Source organism: Budorcas taxicolor, chromosome 23 (genome assembly GCF_023091745.1).
Source record: "Budorcas taxicolor isolate Tak-1 chromosome 23, Takin1.1, whole genome shotgun sequence".
In the NCBI taxonomy this organism is placed as follows: domain Eukaryota; kingdom Metazoa; phylum Chordata; class Mammalia; order Artiodactyla; family Bovidae; genus Budorcas; species Budorcas taxicolor.
The window spans coordinates 32,069,859-32,084,341 of NC_068932.1; the positions used below are offsets into that span (position 1 = coordinate 32,069,859).

At 45.0% G+C, this 14,483-nt stretch overlaps 1 protein-coding gene across 3 annotated transcripts in view; it reads right to left on the bottom strand.

Moving 5' to 3' along the window:
• The window catches only part of GPAM (glycerol-3-phosphate acyltransferase, mitochondrial), a 56,627-nt gene that overhangs the window by 37,958 nt on the left and 4,186 nt on the right, over window positions 1-14,483 (bottom strand). The window lies entirely within an intron of this gene.

Sequence of the window (14,483 nt, forward strand, 5' to 3'; positions counted from 1 at the left end):
TAACAGAGTTCCTTGGAGGGCAGATTCCCATTTCTCTACAATCCCCATTTGGATTTATAGCGGTAACTGTAATTCTCAGGATAACTATACACATTCTTAACAATTTTACCTAAGTAACAATCTAACAAATAGGCTAGGGGAAGGAAGAGTAAACCAATGCACTTGGCATGAACGCTCTTCTGTAGTATAAAATAAAACTCAGCTATCAGTTTCAGGTGCAGAATCTAGCTACGACAGGGGGAGCCGGTGGCTGCCTGGGAAAATGAAGACTTGGCTGGCCCCAGTGACGAGGGGAGGAAGAGAGAGGGAAACAGTCCTGTGCCAATAAGAAGCCCACGCTTCGCTCCTCCCTCCACACGTTTGTCCAAGGTTGAAAAGTGCCCCGACCCTACCCCACCCAAAAAGAAAAGCCAGCCTATGCGCTGAGGGGAGCCAACCGTGGGTTTTGAAAGCGAGAGAGGCACGAGGGCCGACTCTGAAGCCAAATACATCCCAGTTCGAATCCCCCTGTTTACCATTTGCGGTCACCAACCAAGATGGGTTAACAACAACTTAGACAAGCTGGTTAATTCCCATGCCTTGGTTTCCCCGTCTGGCAAATGGGCATGATATGATAAATCTTACCTCCTGGGTTGCGGGAGTTCTGCATAATAACCCTAGGGCGCCTGGCACTGTGTCTGACGCCCAGTGAGTGCTCAGCTCAATCAGTGGTCATCTGTCATGGGACTGTCCCCTGCACCAGCTGCTTTCAGCGTACCCCTGCAGCCTCAAAGCCAAAGTCAGTGCCTCCACGTCCCCTTCGGGTGTGCGCGGGGACTGAGCCCAGAGGGACTTCACTCCCGCCCGGGGGAAGCCCTGCCGCAACCCGGAGTCCCTGGGAGAGAATGAGCTCGATCCCCACGCCGGCACGAGCCGGGCCCACAGCTCAGGGGGAAAACCGGAGGGAGCTCGAGAGAGAGAGCGAGCGCCGAGGCGAGCGAACCGCCGGGCAGCTGGCGGGAGCTGCGCTGGGTCCGGCGAGCGGGCGACCACGCACCTGTCCCGGCGCTCCCGGCCCCAGCAGCCTCCCGCAGCCCGTTCCCGCCCTGGCCGCTCGCACCCGCAGCTCCGCCGGCTATAGCTCTGCAGCTGCCAGCATTTCAAGCCTCAGCCGGCGCTGCCGCGGCGTCGCGCCCTGATGACGCAACGGGAGGGGGTGGGGACGAGAGTGACAGGCGCAGCCCGCAGCCGGCCAGTTCCGGGCGGGCAAGGGCTGGGGGCCCACGCTGCGGGTGACTCGGGCGTCGTGCCCCCGCAGGGGGTGGAACCTGAGGGTAGCAGGTGTGCTCTCAAGTGTGTCCGTGTGGTGTGTGGCCAGGCGTGTGCTGCCTAGTCGCGCGGCGATTCTGCCTGGGCGCGGAGTCACGTGAGTGTGTGTGCTCCTGTGTACGTCGTGTGAACGCTGCCCTTCTGAAAGTTTGCATCTCCGCCCGGCTCTCCCGAGAGCACGCACGTGGGCCGTCTGAGTTTACTTGTATAGGTGTGGGACGTCTTTTTTGTGAGATGTGTTAAGACTGCAGAACTTACTGGGCATGAGAGAGGTGGGGACTGGAATGGCCCTGTTGTGTAATTTTCTGAACAGGGACTTAGTGCCTTTTCCCTGAAGAAAGAAAATGAGGAATTCAAATAGAAACAAATAAGGCTTAGAAAAACCTGAGTTCACATTTCCCGGCCTTGAGTCCTTGAAACAAAATAGCAAGGAGCATGAAGAGTTTTTTTTCCACAATATTTGTCTTGCCATTGACAAGGCCAGTGGTTATAAAGAGATTAATAATTTATTGATAGAAGGTAAAAGATAACCTTTTACCTGCACTTCAGCAACAGGCCTGAAGTATGAACTAGCAGATGGGGAGGGGTGATGGGCTTCCCTGGTGGCTCACACGTAAAGAATCCGCCTCCAATGCAGGACACATGGGTTCAATCCCTGGGTCAGGAAGATCCCCTGGATTAGGGAATAGAAACCCACTCCAGTATTCTTGCCTGGAAAATTCCCATGAACAGAGGAGCCTGGTGGGCGATGTAGCAAAAGAGTGGGACTGAACTGAGTACCCACATAGACAGCAGATGGAGATACAAAGATGATTAAAGCATAATCCCTGTCCTGGCGCCTCTGCCACCAGTCCTTACCTCTTCTGCACACATGAACGCTGTCTGCCAGGCAATCTCTGTCTCTCTCCACCCATCGAAAACCATCCAGAGCTCCCCACAGTCCAAATGCCTAAGCCTAGCATCTAAGACTTTCACAGAGAAGCCTCTTTTTTCCCCACCATTCTCCATCAGGGGCCCCTTCCTTTAGCCTCTCTGATTTTCCCTCATCGAGCCCTGGGCACTGGTACTCCTAACTGTGCTCACACCACTCTCCCCTGAATTTAACAGTTCTTTGCTAAACTAGGTCTCCAAGCCTTCCCTCATCTTGTCCACCCTCTGTACTCACACTGTCAAGTGAAATCTCACAGATTTCCTGTGGTACCACACCTTGGGTCTTTATCAGTTTGTGTCATTCCTCCACTAGATTATGAACTCATCATCAGTGCCTGTTTCTCGGGTAACATACAATGTATTCTTAGAGGAAACACTCAGTAAATACTTGTTGAAGCTGAGGAACAAGAAGTGAAAGAAGCATTACTTACCTTGCACTTTCTACTGTTTATAAATCCATCCCAAAACAATTCAAAACAGCAGGAGTGCTTATTCATTTTTTAAAAGATTTTGAGCTTCTTGAAGTCAAGGACCCTGTTTTTATTCAACTCCTCTCCACACACACACACACACACACACACACACACACACACACACACACACACCTTCGCCCCAAGCACACACCTAGGTATTCAAGGCCAATGTTAACTAGAATAAGATGAATTCTCATCCCCAAATATCGTGAAATTTGTGTACAGATTATTGGCCCCTGACATGAAAGAAAGAAAAGGAGGGAAGGAAATAGAGGAAAGTCACAGGATTTGAAGTCACTGTTAAAGAGAAAGTAATGAGAAATGAAGTAGAGCATCACAGGAATGAAAATGTAAGCTAGAGAGGAAAATCAGTTGTCTTACATAGACTTCATTTGTATGCAACTCTTCTGTAACACCCGTTACACAAGAGTTTACTGCACCCAAAGGAGATGTGGATTGTGAAGCACAGATTACTTAATGAGGATTGTTTTGGGAACAAGTGACAACCTTGGCAGTCTCTCATCAACAGAACAGCAATAATTTGTAGTAATCCAGATCCAGTCTAGCCAGCCATGGCAGAGCAACAAGAACTAAATCCACTCTCCTGCTAACACAACAGCAGAAGCGAAGCTAGCAAAATATATTTAAAAGGCAGCTGTGCAGGACAGTGCTCCGTAAGGGAAGGGAAATGAGAAGGCTGAGCACTATGATTGCCTCAGCTACCTGCCTAGAAAGAGTTGCCAGGCTATAGTGCAAACAGAGTAATCCAGAAAGAGCTAGGCAGACTTTCTGAGTTGAGGAGTTAGAACCAGGAGACCAGGGAGACCAAAACAGCTGGAGTTGGGAGAAGAGTACCAGAGAGGTGTTCTTGTTCCCACAACGCAGAGGGAAAAGATGCCCAGTGAACCTACAGGACCAGGAATATAGGGCTTGATCCTGGCCCCTAGACTGGAAAATCTCATAATTTGCAACTCAGAAAGTCCCTCAGTGCTCAGTTGCATCTGACTCTTCGTGACCTGATGGACTGTAGCCCACCAGGCTCCTCTGTCCATGGAATTTTCCAGGCAAGAATACTAGAGTGGGTTGCCATGCCCTCCTCCAGGGGATCTTCCTGACCCAGGGATCAAACCCTTGTCTCCTGCATCTCCTACATTGGCAGGCGGATTCTTTACCACTGAGCCACCTGGGAAACCCCTTGCCTCAGTAGTGGGGTAAAATTAATCCTAGAATAAACACTGCTGTGGTCCTACCTAACAAATAAAAGGCAGTCCCCAGAGAATCAAACTTTCCAAAGACAGGATGTCCCAAAACAAAGCACAAGAATACTTATAGGAAGTTAGAAATATTTAGCATCCAACAAGGTAAAATTCACAATGTTGTCCTTCCAATCAAAAGTCATCAGGCATGCAAAATGAAGCAGGAAGCAATGAACCGCAGTGAGCAGAAAAGTTAATTAATTGAAAGAATCCCAGAAATGACAGAGGTGATAGAGTTGGTAAATACAGACACAAAAAAAATACTTATAACTATATTCTGTAAGTCCAAAAAAGTAGAGGAAATATTAAGCATATTAAGTAGATCTGGAAAACCTAAAAAGACCCAAGCGAACTTTGTGGCCAACCCAACTCTTGAAGGTAAACTGTGGTAAGTTAAAGATGTATACTACAACTGCCATAAAAGCAAAATAAAGAGTTGTAGCTAGTATATCAATGAGGAAAACAAAGCAGAGTCATTTTTAACAAGTCACTCAATGAATCCAAAAGAAGGCAGTAAGAGAGTAGAAAGGGGGAAAAATGGATTGATAAAGAGAAAACACATAGCAAGATGGCAGATTTAAATTCATGCATGTAAGTAATCACCTCAGTCAAAAGGCAAAGATTGTCAGACTGGAGAAGAAAGAAGCAGCTATATGTCATCTGTTAAAATCACTTTAAATGTAAAGAAAACTTGGTTGAACAATTGGAAAATAAGCCTCCAATTAAAATAAATAAAATTATATTCAAAAAGAAAAATAATGACCATGCTAATGCTAATCAAAAGAAATATGGGTGGCTATATTCAGTTCAATTCAGTCGCTCAGTCATGTCCGACTCTTTGCGACCCCATGAATCGCAGCACGCCAGGCCTCCCTGTCCATCACCAACTCCCGGAGTTCACTCAGACTCACGTCCATCGAGTCCGTGATGCCATCCAGCCATCTCATCCTCGGTCGTCCCCTTCTCCTCCTGCCCCCAATCCCTCCCAGCATCAGAGTCTTTTCCAATGAGTCAACTCTTCGCATGAGGTGGCCAAAGTACTGGAGCTTCAGCTTTAGCATCATTCCTTCTAAAGAAATCCCAAGGTTGATCTCCTTCAGAATGGACTGGTTGGATCTCCTTGCAGTCCAAGGGACCCTCAAGAGTCTTCTCCAACACCACAGTTCAAAAGCATCAATTCTTTGGCACTCAGCGTTCTTCACAGTCCAACCGTCACATCCATACATGACCACAGGAAAAACCATAGCCTTCACTAGACGGACCTTAGTCGGCAAAGTAATGTCTCTGCTTTTGAATATGCTATCTAGGTTGGTCATAACTTTTCTTCCAAGGAGTAAGTGTCATTTAATTTCATGGCTGCAGTCACCATCTGCAGTGATTCTGGAGCCCCAAAAAATCAAGTCTGACACTGTTTCTACTGTTTCCCCATCTATTTCCCATGAAGTGATGGGACCAGATGCCATAATCTTCATTTTCTGAATGTTGAGCTTTAAGCTAACTTTTTCACTCTCCTCTTTCACTTTCATCAAGAGGCTTTTTAGCTCCTCTTCACTTTCTGCCATAAGGGTGGTGTCAGCTGCATATCTGAGGTTATTGACATTTCTTCCAGCAATCTTGATTCCAGCTTGTGTTTCTTCCAGTCCAGCATTTCTCATGATGTACTCTGCATATAAGTTAAATAAGCAGGGTGACAATATACAGCCTTGACGTACTCCTTTTCCTATTTGGAACCAGTCTGTTTTTCCATGTCCAGTTCTAACTGTTGCTTCCTGACCTGCATACAGATTTCTCAAGAGGCAGTTCAGATGGTCTGGTATTCCCATCTCTTGAAGAATTTTCCACAGTTTATTGTGATCCACACAGTCAAAGGCTTTGGCATAGTCAATAAAGCAGAAATAGATGTTTTTCTGGAACTCTCTTGCTTTTTCCATGATCCAGCAGATGTTGGCAATTTGATCTCTGGTTCCTCTGCCTTTTCTAAAACCAGCTTGAACATCAGGGAGTTAACTATCATAAAAAATACATTTCAATACAAAGAATATTACCAGAAATAAAGAGGATCATGTCATAATGATAAAGAAATCAATCCAACAAGGGAGAAAATGATTTTAAATATTTATGCATCTAATACAGAGCTTCCAAATATATGAATCAAAAACTGATAGTCTTGCAAGGAGAAATAGAAAAATCCATGACTATAAACAGCAGTTCAATCTCTCTCTCCATGACCAAGCAAGTAGGCAGAAAATCAGTAAAGATGTTCAAACCTTGTACAATACCATCGACCAACTTGGCCTAGTTGACTTTTATAGAACACTACTCCATCAACAGAATACCATTTTTTTTAAGTGAATACAGAACGTGTTTTAGTAAAACTTGTCATAAAACAAGACTCAATAGATTTAAGGTTTCAAATCACATGAAACATACTCTGACCACAATGGAAATTAGAAATCATTAATTTAGACATACCTGGAAAATTCCCAAATATTTGGAAACTAACGTTTAAAAAAAAAAAAAAAGACCAAAAAACACCCTATGGTTTGAACAAATAAGAATGAAAATTAGAAACTAGTCTGAACTGAATGGTGGTGAGAACACCCCTTATAAAGGCTGGGACTCTTAACACCTTGAAATACCACCTTGAAATCAGTGATTGGAGTTGAGAACTGTCTTTTCTTCTAATACAGATATTCTACTGCTATAAACGTCTCACTAAGTATGGCTTCAGTTACATCTGTCAAATTATGACACGTGCTTTTTTTTCCTCTGCAAGAGTATTATGAGCAACAATGTCAACTGACTTGCCAAAATTCAGTGATAAAATATCTATGACACTCCATGATCTCAGATATAACAATTACTCTATCAGAAACTTTTATAGGAAATGAAGTTTGTCCTGTCTTACTCTTACTGAATCCATGCTGTTCTCATCATCTGCTTTCCTCTAGATTCATTTTCTTTTTTTTATAAATATGTATAGAACTCCTACTGCCTGCCAGGCGGCATAGAATGAGACCCTCTAGAAGACAAACTCCTGTTTGATCACTGTGTCCCAAAAGATTCAAAAATCAGCATCAAGTTCAGTAAACTGTGGCCTCTAGAACTCTGTGGATTTGGGACAAACACTGAGACCTCTCTGTCTGCTATCCATTCCTTGCAGGTTCCTGGCTATCAGAAGCCTGATTTTATTCAGGGTGATCTTTTGTCCAGCGCTGAGAAAATAGTGAATCAAAGTATCTGAGTTAATGATGATAATCTTGCTTTTTACTATTCTAACTGTTCCTGCAGCTAAGATGGTCTTATGATCCAGTTCTGGGCAATGACACCTAAGAGAAAATCAAACTTGAGGATTTCTGGAAAAGCGTTTCTTTCCTGGTAAAAGGTAAACGATACATTTGGCATGTTTCTTTTTCAATCTTTTCCCTATATGCTCTGCAACTTATTATCCAAACCCCATACTACCAATCACACAAGACTGGTTTTTAAGCCACTTAAATCTTGTTTTCTGTTTCTTGCATGTCCTGTCACTCAGTCATGTCTTAACTCTTTGTGACCCCATGGACTGTCACCCACCAGGCTCCTCTGTCCCTGGGATTTTCCAGGCAAGAATACCAGAGTGGGTTGCCATTTCCCACTCCAGGGTATCTTCCCAACAAATTGCATTCCTGACTCATCTTTAATTTTTAAGCACAGTCCTGGCTGCTAGAATAACTCAGGTGTATGGAGGGGAAAGAGTGTTGAGAAACAGTCCCTGCTAGTGTATCACCCTGGGGAATGGCAATGGATGTGACCTTGGAGCCTGCCATTTAGAAAGTAACTTAGGCCAGGAGAGCATGGGACCTCCCCCCGCTTCCCTGATTCACATTTACCACATTTATGACAGAACCGGTACTTCAATTTGACTGAAAATGGCTTCAAAATAGACTAATCTAAAAACTTCAAATAAGCCAGGCAGGAGGCAGTCTAGCTTCTGGGAGAGTTGCCTTGGCATCTTCCTCCAAGCTTGGCAGAAGCCTTCAAGCTTCTGCTTGACAGAGCTGATAGCCCACCCCGATCCCAGGAAGGAAGGTGGACAGCAGGCTTTTGGTCACTAGCAAGGCCTCAGGCCCTGATGGCTCAGCAGGTAAAGAATCTTCCTGCAATACAGGAGATGCAGGTTGGATCTTTGGGTTGAGAAGATCTCCTGCAGTGCAGGAGACACAGGAGATGCAAGTGGGATCCCTGGGTTGGGAAGATCTCCTGGAGTAGGAAATGGCTACCCACTCCAGTATTCTTGCCTGAAAAATCCTATGGACAGAGGAGACCAGTGGGCTACAGTCCAAAGGGTTGCAAAGAGTCAGACATGACTAAGTGACAGGACATGCCTCAGGGCAGGACACTGGCTCAAGAGTTGGAAGTGGGACACTGGATCAGTAACTGCTAGAGCTGGGTAATTAAGGAATTAGCTCCCCAGTGAGTTGTTGGGTTTTTCTCCCCAGTTTATAACTGTTAGCTCATTCTTAAGAAAGGAAAATTATTTCTCCTTCTTCTAGGGGTGTAGCCAGGCTCTGTGGTTTAAGTCCCAAGGTTCTGTTGAAGGAGCCTAAGTCAGTGCCATTAGCAGTCTTTTTGTTCCTGAAAGAAGACAAAATCTGAAGGGACCTTTGCTTTCCCTGTGCAATCAAGCTAGATTGGGTGAGAGGGAGAGGTTATCTTGAGTAGGAGGGGTGGGGTGGGGAGAGTCCACGAGGCATGGACACTGCAATGAAACTCCAACAGCACCTGGTCACCTGTGACTAATATTAGATAAAGTAATGGGAAGGGCCTCTCCAAGTGAGGAGCAGCTATGCTGAGGTGAGAATGTGAGAAGGATGAGAAAGAAGACCAGAAAAGATCTTTCCAAGAAGAGGGGACTATACTTGCCAAAGCCCCGAAGGAAGACAGAGCTTGGCAGAGGGAACTGGACAAAAGCCAGTGCGGGTTGGAGGGAGTAAGGGGGAAGGTGGTGGAAGGAGGGGTTGGGAAGACAGAAGGGGCCAGATAGAGCAGGGCTTTTTAAGCTGTAGTAAGAAGTTTGGAAAATTAGAAAGAAAGTGATGACGTGTCACAAATGTTGAGGAGGAATCCACATGCCCTTTACCCTATAAAGATTAGAGAAGAATGCATCAAAACAAACCCAGGTCTCCGGACTCAGACAGCCTGGAGAGAGAAATGAGCCTTGATTCAGGAGCTTTGGGGTAAGCAGAGGCCTGCCTGGTGCAAATTGGCCTCAGAGCATCTAGGTAAGAGGTAAGTCAGTACATTTTGTAAGCTGCCACTCACTAGGCAATTATTACATGCCAAGCACAGTTCTTAGTACTTCATAGGCATGATCACAAGCAATTCTTTGCATTAGTCACAGTGCAGTATGGAAAAGAGCCCGTGCCAGACAGCCACTGAAAGTGAAAATGAAGTCACTCAGTCATGTCCGACTCTTTGCGACGCCATGGACTGTAGCCTACCAAGCTCCTCTGTCCATGGGATTTTCCAGGCAGTAGTACTGGAGTGGATTACCATTTCCTTCTCCAGAGGATCTTCTGACTCTTTGCGACGCCATGGACTGTAGCCTACCAAGCTCCTCTGTCCATGGGATTTTCCAGGCAGTAGTACTGGAGTGGATTACCATTTCCTTCTCCAGAGGATCTTCCCGACCCAGGGATTGAACCCAGGTCTCCCGCATTGTAGACAGACGCTTTACCATCTGAGCCACCGGGGAAGTCTCTAGCGAACTTGAATAGAGTTCTACTCAGGAAGTTCTTAGAAGAACTGAAAGGACCAAAGGGGACAGTGAGGCAGCCCTTAGCAATAGAAGATCACTACCTGCCCTGGGGCTGGAGTCACAAAGTCAGGTGCTAACAGAGCCAGGAACCAGAACCAACTAGGCAACAGCTGGGACCAAGGAGAGACAGGCCACCTAAGAGGAGCCGAAATTGCACTGGAGATGTCCCTAGAGAAAGAGGGGGCCGCCCTCCCTGGCTTTTACCCCTTTCTGGCCTCCCATCACCTGCCAGTCCTCCTACTGGCTTAAGTAAACTGCAAGGGAGTCCAAGGAATGGAGGTGCCAGGGCCACCTCCCCCACTCACTCCCCAGCCCCTCCCCAGACAAGGAGTAGAGTCGAGAAGGGTGGCGACTGGATCTGAAATCAAACAGGCAAATAAGGTGCCTGTCCTCCAGGCAGCCCCGTGAGCTAGGAACTATAAATCCCCACTTTTGGGCCAAAGAACTAAACAGATATTTCTCCAAAGAAGGCACACAGATGGCTAACAAACACATGAAAAGATGCTCAACATCACTCATTATCAGAGAAATGCAAATCAAAACCACAATGAGATACCATTTCACACCAGTCAGAATGGCTGCTATCCAACAGTCTATAAGTAATAAATGCTGGAGAGGGTGTGGAGAAAAGGGAACGCTCTTACACTGTTGGTGGGAATGCAAACTAGTACAGCCACTATGGAGAACAGTGTGGAGATTCCTTAAGAAACTGGAAATAGAACTGCCTTATGACCCAGCAATCCCACTGCTGGGCATACACACCGAGGAAACCAGAATTGAAAGAGACACATGTACCCCAATGTTCATCACAGCACTGTTTATAATAGCCAGGACATGGAAGCAACCTAGATGTCCATCAGCAGATGAATGGATAAGAAAGCTGTGGTACATATACACAATGGCCATGAAAAAGAATACATTTGAATCAGCTCTAATGAGGTGGATGAAACTGAGCCGATTATACAGAGTGAAGTAAGCCAGAAAGAAAAATACCAATACAGTATACTAACGCATATATATGGGATTTAAAAAGATGGTAACAATAACCCTGTATGCGAGACAGCAAAAGAGACACAGATGTATAGAACAGTCTTTTGGACTCTGTGGGAGAGGTTGAGGGTGGGATGATTTGGGAGAATGGCATTGAAACATGTATAATATCATATATGAAACGAATCGCCAGTCCAGGTTCGATGCAGGATACAGGATTCTTGGGGCTGGTGCACTGGGATGACCCAGAGGGATGGTATGGGGAGGGAGGAGGGAGCAGGGTTCAGAATGGGGAGCACATGTACACCCGTGGCGGATTCATGTTGATGTATGGCAAAACCAATACAATATTGTAAAGTAATTAGCCTCCAATTAAATAAATTTAAATTTTTTTAATTTAAAAAATAAATCCCCATTTTCCATATGGGAGAACTGAGGCATGGGGAGAGGTAGATCTGGTATGTGGAAGAACCCCAATTTGAAATCAGATGCCTCCAATTATAGAGCTCAGATGTATGACTGATACGTTATTTAATCAGTGTAGATGAGACCTTGAGAGTTAGGACTGGGCCACCAGATCCCAGGTCTGAAAAGCGTATCTTCATGTTAAACCCCACTCCATGAAGGAGCTGAGGATAGTGATACTCAGAGAGGGTTGGCTTAAAAACAGCTGCTGCCAGTCGGGCTATCAGTGGACTAACCCCGAGTCCTTCCAGCAGAATGTCTGAGAGTCATGCCAGGAATTTGAAGACAGACCACCTAGGTTCCAGTCATGAAAATGAAGTGAAAGTCACTCAGTCATGTCCAGCTGTTTGTGACCCCATGGACTATACAGTCCCTGGAATTCTCCAGGCCAGAATACTGGAGTGGATAGCCTTTCCCTTCTCCAGGGGATCTTCCCAACCCAGGGATCGAACCCAGGTCTCCCACACTGCAGGCTGATTCTTTACCAGCTAAGCCACAAGGGAAGCCCAAGAATACTGGAATGGGTAGCCTATCCCTTCTTCAGCGGATCTTCCCGACCCAGGAATCAAACCGGGGTCTCCTGCATTGCAGGTGGATTCTTTACCAACTGAGCTACTAGGTTCCAGTCAGAATTCTGCCATTTACCAGCTGCGTGACCCTGGGAAAGTTATTTAACCTCTCCGAGTCCCTATTCTCTCATTTAAAAAGTGGATTTACTACATATGTACACCTATGGCTAATTCATGTTGATGCATGGCAGAAATGAAACCAATATTGTAAAGCAATTATCCTTCAATTCAAAATAAATTTTTTTAAAAAATTTAAGTGGATTTGCTAACATTCCCTTACTCACTGGGTTACTTTGAGGTAAAATGAAATAATGTATACAGATAATTAGCATATTGCCTGCCAAGTGGTGAGATTTACTAGATAGATAGTAACTATTATTATGATTGTTGTTGGTCTCCTCTTGCATAGACTCCAGAGACAAAAGAGATATCCTATTCCTTTGAGCCGAAATCCTGGCTAAGTATTTGTCCTGAAACCTTCCAAACTCATTTGAGCCATTAAGGTTACTTTGTTCTGGGGAGAATGTCATGGTATTGGTCAGGATGGGCTAGGTTGCAATTCAGTAACGAATGTCTCAGAGTCTTGCAACAAAGATTATCTGCCTATGCTACATGGAAACTGTGGGTTATTACAGGGGCTTATAAGGTCATTGAGGGAGGCTCCAACTTGACATGCGCTTCCTCAGTTGCTGAGGCTGGGACCAGAGAGTGTAGCGAACCGATCACCAGGTCTTAATTCACATCACTTCTGTTCCCATTTCATCAGATAAAGCATCATGTGTAAGCAAGACAGCGAAGAAGTGTAATCCCACCACGTGCCCAAAACAAGTTAACTAAATATTTATGACAAACCCTAGTGACTATCAGAGCACCCTCAGTGAATCTTTCGATTGGGCTGGATAAAGCAAAGGCCCCAGTCTGGAATGAAAAGATTCGGGAGCCTCTAACAGGCCAGAACTACCCTATATGACATTATAAAATTTTGTCTTTTTTGAGAAATGTTTTTATTGTGGTAAAAGTCACACCACATAAAACTATTTTAACCATATTTAACACTACATTTCAGTGGCACTGAGTACATTCACAATGTTGTACAACTCTCACCATCATCCAGCTCCGAAATTTTTCACCTTCCTAAACTGAAGCTCTGTCCCCATTAAACACAAAGTCCCCTTTCCCCTTCCCATCCCCACTCCCCCACGCCAGTCCCTGGCATCTACCAATGTACTTTCTGACTTCATGAATTTGACTATTCTGGGTACCTCATATAAGTGGAATCAAACAATATTTGTCTGTACCTACTGTGTATTAGAATGCAGTTTTTAGGTTGACTTAATGTATGCCCTAAAATTCCCCGCCTCTGCCACACAGTAGGTTCTCATTAGAAATCTATTTTATGCATAGCCATGTGTACATGTTTATCCCAGCCTCCCAATTTATCCCCCTTCTTTTCCCTGTTGGTATCCATACATTCTTTCTCTACATCTGTGTCTCTATTTCTGCTTTGCAAATAAGCTCACCTCTACTATTTTTTTGTAAAAGTTTGTCTTTGTGCCTAGAATTGCACCTCTGAAGACATTATGTCTTTTATGAAAACCTTTTCTTCCTAAATATTGCTCAAGTCCACTTCTCTGAAAACCGCTGTCGGTTGTTGGAACATATGATCCAAGATGGTTTGTGGAGCTGAGTTGCTGACTGAAAACAAAGCATCTTGTCTTCTGAAAGAGGGATCCTAATGTGGGCTAAATTGCGCTTGCCCAGACTTATCCAGGACCTTTCTACCGTTGCATAACCTGCTGCCAGATTATTGAATAGTGATGGCTTGTTGAGCAAGCTCAGGCTCTGGGTGTAAGACTTTTCTCAGCTTTCACAATCAACCCCATGTCCTGCTGGATTGCTTTCTACCTACCTGAATATTTTTTCTTGGCATCTTTTACTAGCTCAAGGCCCTCCTTCATTCTCATTCCACACTCCATCCTTAGCAGACCAGGAACCTAGGAACCTAGTTGTTCTTAACTTCTTCCCACATTCAATCCAATACTAACGTCTGACAATTTTACCTCAGCTTTCAAACTCATCTCCTTTTATCGTCCTCTCTACATGAACTATGTTATTTGAGGACCTCACCATCTTCCCTGGAAGCATAACAGCTAACAACTAGAACGCCTCATGTCTGCTTCCTACCCATCACCCTCCCAAACATGGCACACATCAGCCAGGATGAACATTTGAAAGTACAACACAGACAACGTCAGACACCTCCATTTCTCTGCCTGATCCCCACTCCAACTGATGAAAAATCTTTTCAATTATTCCTTTAGAACTGCCAGTGCCTGGCACATTCCATCCTTGTTAATCTCACCACCCTCATCTCCTTCCACTTGCCCTCTTTTTCTCTGACTTCAGTCACTGCGGCTTTCTTTCAGTTCCTAAGAAAAAGGGACTCTGCTCCCCCTTTGCACAAGCTACCCTCTCTGCCAGCAGTGGTCTCCCCCATAGCCCTCTTTTTCCGCCCACTCATGCTTCATAACATAGTTCAAATCTCACCTCATGAAAAGCTTTTTGACCCTCAGACTAAGGCAGGTCCCCTGTCATACGCTTCTTCTCCAGGGAATGTATCACAATTATAATGAACTTTAATTAATTGTAGAATTAGCCATATGTAATTAGCCATCATCTCTCCCTCTTAAAT